The following is a 6,117-nucleotide window of genomic DNA, read 5'->3' on the forward strand; positions in this document are numbered from 1 at the left end:
AGAAGGGGGGGGGGTGTCAGCTTATTCTCCAAAGCACCTGAAGGCAAGACAAGAAGCAATGGATGAAAACTAATCAGGGAGAGAACCAATCTAGAAATAAGGAGAAATTTCCTGGCAGCCAGAATACTTAATCAGTGGGACGACTTGCCACTAGATGTGGGTATTCCAACACTGGAGGTTTTTAAGAAGAGATTGCACACCCTTTCTCTGAAATGGTATAGGGTAGGAGCCTCAACCCCGGTCCGTGGACCGGACCATCCACGGCATGCCAGCAATCAAGCTGCACAAACAAGCGAAGCCCCATCTGCAAGATGCAAGCAACATGCAAAACCATGCCCCCTCCAGTCTACAGAAAAACCTTTCTCCATGGAACCCTGGTGTCCAAAATGTTGGGGGCTGCGGTATAGGGTTTCCTGCTTCAGCAAGGGATTGGACTAAAAGACCCCCAAGGTCCCTTCCAACTCTGTTATTCTGAATGTGGAAATACTGCATGAAGAAAGAGCTAAGCCATCCTTTCCAAATTTAGTCCCTCCAAAATATGTGGATCTGCCCACAATCCATTCTGACTTAAGAGAACTGCAAAGTATAAAGGTTCAAGTGGGTCTTCCAAATCTGTGCTGTAAAACTCCAAAGCATCACTAGATGGCAGCAGTGTGCCATGGTCTAACGGTTGTCCTGTTTTCTGTAGCAGTGATTAATATTTATTTATAACATTTGTATAGCTGCTCCTTTCACATGAAAGTGACTCTGGGTGGTATACAATACTTAATTTTTTAAAAAAGGGTATATTATTACTGCTATTTGATTTTTATCCTACATTTATATATATATTATATATATAATATTCCTCAGATCAACTCTGAGGTTGGTTGAACCAGATATTTATGTAGCTATTTATTTGATTTCTATCTTGCTTTTATTTATACTAGTAGGATACTTTGCATAATATTCTCACCTTCTATTTTCTCCACAACAACAATGCTGTGAGATGAGTTGATCAAAGAGACAGTAACTGGCCCAATGACATCTCAGCTGGTTTCTGTGCTTAAGGCAGGACTAGAACTCATGGTCTCCTGCTTTCTAGGCCAGCGGTTTACATGATCCCATACTGCCTGTGCTGTCTTCCATGAAAATGTTCTTTGGAGCATTTTTTTATATTTTTCACATGTAATAATACTGCAAAACTTTGTTAAAATCTGTACATAAATTAATACAATTTGAGGACACCCTCCCCCTTTCGAAAGTATGAATTGAAGGACAGAAGATAGCTACTAAGTAATATAGAGGAAAAAATCTATTCACTAATTTGTTCTTTGTCTCATTTGTTTCCCAAGTCTGAGGGTTCTAAGTCAAACGTTTCTCTGGTTATCAGTCAGATGAAACTGACAGCAAGTTGCACAGTTTTTTCCTTTACAAAATTAGTCATGTTTCAGAATTATTTGTAGTTTTTGTTAGAGACTACTGTAAAACTCCTAATTTATATGTTGTTTCCTCTTTTCTGAATACACCAATGTTCTCTATTGAATTAATATTAACAATGTCATTCCTGTAAATATGCTTTTTTATTTTATATGTATATGTTAAGGCAAAATAGATGTCTATCATAGTATGTAAACCATGTTCATATAACTAAGGTGACCAACTTTTTTACAATGAAAAGGAGGACACAAATAAATTGAAGAAAAAATATCGTAAATAAAAGAAACATTTTATTCACTGCAACAATAATACAGAATACACTATAATATGATAAATGCATAATAAAAAACATTTGTAACAATAACATTTTATATTGTAATTATGCTTACATACCGTGCCCCCGCCCACAGCCGCCCCACCAGCACTGCTGCCCCGCCGTGTAGAGCGGGCCCCGTGGCTCCCAAAGCACCAGCTGTGCCAGCTCCGGCCCTGGGGGACAACCCACCAGCTGCCCCACCAGCACCACCGCCCGCTCTGCGCAGCCCCGTGTAGAGCAGGCCTTGCAGCTCCCACAGCAAAAAAAATTTCCTAATTTTTCCTTGCAGCAGTTTCCTTAATGCATACTTTATGTCTCCTAATTGCACTGTATATTCCCTTTTATCTATCTCTCTTCTTTAATTTTGCCCATGTTGTCCCTCTCCTTTCGAGGTCCTGGCCTTATTTGACTTCTTAACATTTGCTCATCTAGTTTTTGCCAACCTGGCAATGTTTAATGGCTCAGAAATAAATTACAACACCATGGACTTTGCTGATAAAATGTCCTTTTCCCTCAGATCTCCCTACCACCATAAAAATACTTTTGGAAACATCTGTGAAAAAACTCAAGTAAATCTCCTCTTGAGGACACAATAGATTGCAAATTACTTCCACTGAGTTTAATTGGATTTATTTCCAAGCAAGTACAAGTATACAGTGCAACAATAACTTCATCTTCCTTTCAGAGGAGATAGTTTCTACATCTGGTTTGATTCCTACAAATCTAAATAAATGTATGTAATCCTTATGATAGCTTCTCACTGTAAACTATTGATAATTGTCAGCATGTAGCAAACCTATAAATGTTCTAAAGGTACAATATCAATAAGGAAAAATATTTGTAGCTCAGGGTTGAAATGAGGCGTCCTTGGTGCTCTCTGAGCTTGGTTGTTTTCTTGCAGACGATTCATTACCCAACGCTGATGATGTTACCTAATTTGGATAATGAAACGTCTGCAAGAAAGCACCAAGGACCCCTCAAATAAACAAAATATGTTTTTAATTAGTGGTTTACAATATGTTGTGTTTGTTTTTTATGTATATATCATTTGATTCAGATATGGTCACTGATGTCTATTAAAAAACAAAATGACACTGCATGTGTCAGGATATAATTGTGAATTTATATGAGGACTTCAAATGATACAACTATATTATAAGTTGCATGGAAATGGCATACACATAACCCTCAGATGCTCAGGAACATGATAATAAAGGAATACTATAAAACAAAAAACAAGTCAATTTTAGGAATTCTGGAATTATCTAAGAGATATTCCTGATATGTATACAACATAACATATTGACTGCTGGGAAATGCAGTTTTCTGATCACAGAATCTCTATCTTAAAAATTAAGCCTAAATCTTGCCATCAGAAAATATTCTCCACAAAAATATGTTTCTGAAATATTGGTATAATTATTTATGAAAGAGTTTTAAATAGCACTGCCTTTTTGCAATTTAGATTATAGTCCTTTGGCCATTATCTGATAATATGCCCACTGAATGCAGTGAAGCTTAATTCTGAGCAAACATGGTCATATTCAAAGAGACCGAAATAATTGTGCAATTAGAATGATATATGCAAGAGCATGCAATAAGATTTCCAATATGCCTTCCTCTCCTTTAGTTGAAGTGACATATACTCCCAGCCATCTCCAAGACAAATAAGTGAGAACAGATCTACAGTTTTTTTATTTGCTCTCCTAAAACTTAACATTCTATTGCGATATGCTACCTGCTCATAGTTTGATTGATCTTTTAAAGAATTGCAGTTTAACTTTAAGAGTAATATCTAAATGGAATAGTTTGGGCTTTTTTTATTTTCCCTCCCCACCTCTTTCTTCATGTCATGTGGATGTCTTCTTTGAATTACCCATAAGTGAGCTCTTTGGAACTGAAATACAGAGTAAGATATTTAATTCAAAATAAGAATATGGATATCTCTGAGTTCTTGTCCCATTGCTGCTGTTTTAAACCTGAGAAACAGGGTCTTGGTACATGAGAAAGTGGTATTGCTGAAGAGCAGATGTGAGCATTAAATGTTAATTCATGGGCATTAAATATTTGCCTTTGCTTAAGGGAAAAATGAGGGCACCTATGCTTGAATGATAGCACATTCACTCTCTATATCAGCGGTTCTCAACCTGTGGGTCGGGACCCCATTTGGGGTCGAATGACCATTTCACGGGGGTCGCCAAACAACACATTTTTTTCCCCTTTTCCTTGGCTGTGCTACTCCCTTTTATTCTATTGACTTTTGAAAGCCAATAGAATAGACTCTCTTGAATAGAGTCTAATTCTATTGGCTTTCAAAAGCCAATAGGAATTGTCCAGGCTGTCTCTGCCCTGCTGAGCTCGCCAAAAGTCCCATTCTGTAAACGGTGCTGCAAGTTGTCTGCAGCGAAGGCAAGCTGTCTGGAAGTTTCCACCCCTCCTTGCTGAGCAACTACTAAAAATGTAAGTAAAAGAGGGCTAGGGGTGGGAGGTGGGAGGCCAGCGGGCACAGGGAGGGTTGCTGGTGCACGTGGGGCCCGGCGGGTGCCTTACCTCCCTTGGGCTGGGCCAGCTGGTGGCCCAGCCAGTGGTCGGCCTGCGCCGTCTCTGCCGCTTGCCAGCTACGCCTCGGCCGGCGCAGGGGGCGGCACCATGCATGCGTGGTGCTCCCAGGCAGGGAAAGTCCTCGACTTACGACCGGTTGGGTAGTCCTCGACTTACGACCGGTTGGGTAGTCCTTGACTTACGACCGGTTGGGTAGTCCTCGACTTACGACCGGTTGGGGTCACGGCATTAAAAAGGTTGAGAACCACTGCTCTATATTATTATTTAACAGTAAAGCATATGGGAACAGCTTTACTTCAGTGTAAATCACATGGTCAGTTTTAAGAATATAATGAATAGCCTGGACAACTAGAGTATCATTAGATCTTGGAGAGGACAGGGAAAGGGAGATTCAACTCTTTCATTGTCCTGTTCTTACCTTAATAAAATATCTCTCTCCACACCTTTCCATTGTTATTTTTATTGACAGAAAAAGTCTAATATTTTAGAAGATTCTAGGCTTGGTGAGTGTGGGGCAACAGGAGAGAATGAGATTACGCTTGAGCTGCTTTGAAGAAAGATCACTTGCTGTATATTTTTGTTTTAAAAACTATTACCTCGATTTTCCATCACAAATGATTATTAAATATAGGGAAGTAAGCAGCAGGTTGCATGTGCAAGAGTAATTATGTGTATTGATTGGGGAAAATTTGAGTATTAGTACCATAAAAACAATTACTAGGCTGCAGAAATTATATCTGGATACTACAAACCACATAGGAAAAAAGACTCCTTGTAGGTATGTCTGTCCCTTAATAAGTTACAACTCCTTTGTGGTAACAGCTACTGAAATAAAAATACAAAAAATAAAATAAAATTTAATTCATGCATCAGTTGCACAAGCTTACAAAGTATTGGCCAGTATTTTTAACTCCGTCCTATCATGACCATTCAACTATATGTAAGTAAATTGACTTTTGGGTTTATGTTCAGACATTCTTGTACAAAAGCTGTCAAATAGTGTTTGTGACATAGCTCCGTAGACATAATCATGCTGACATCAATAGGATGCTGCTTTTGTAAATGGGACACAGAAACTAACCCTGCTATCTGAGGTCTGACTTTGGCTGATTGTTAGTTATACACTTCTTATGTTATCTTATCTGTTTGTTTAAACATAGTGCATATCTCCAAGTCTGGAACAGTTCCAAACAGAATCCAGTATACTGAATTCTACATAGTAGTAAAGCACAAACGAATGTGACATTAGGAACTCTGGATAGCAACCTTCGTGTTATAATAAATCACCCCAGCTGTGTTTCGGGGTCCCCTTACTCATCACATACATAGGATGGGACACAAACTCTGTGCGAAAGCCTTCTCTGATAACATCACTGAATAAGCCAAAAGGAGATGGTTAAGGAGATGGCTTCAATGCTATCAACATCAAAACACAAGAAATCAATAAGGTGCATCTGTGAGATAACAATAGAACAGTTGACATTAAATGCAGGACCTAGTCTCTTCACTGGAATCAATCCAATCACTTTAATAGTGGTGGAAGAAACAGCTAATTGTTCTTCATTTCTAAGTAGTTCAATATGCTGGGATTAAATACAGAAATGTGTTGTTGTTTTTTTCAGTGATGAGACTGGCTGCCTAATGAAGGTTTATTTGTCTCCAACATTATCTGCCTTCTGGAAAAAGTTGAGCAGAGCTTTTTCTGGAGGTCTTTGTGTTGTGTGTGAGTATTTAATGGCATTTATATTTTTATGTACTGTAACTGTTTATTTTTGTGAGCCACCAAGAGTCTCTGTTTCTGCAGTGGAATATAAATTTGA

This window comes from Crotalus tigris, unplaced genomic scaffold (genome assembly GCF_016545835.1).
Source record: "Crotalus tigris isolate CLP2741 ecotype Arizona unplaced genomic scaffold, ASM1654583v1 scf7180000017536.10889498, whole genome shotgun sequence".
Taxonomy (NCBI): Eukaryota; Metazoa; Chordata; class Lepidosauria; order Squamata; family Viperidae; genus Crotalus; species Crotalus tigris.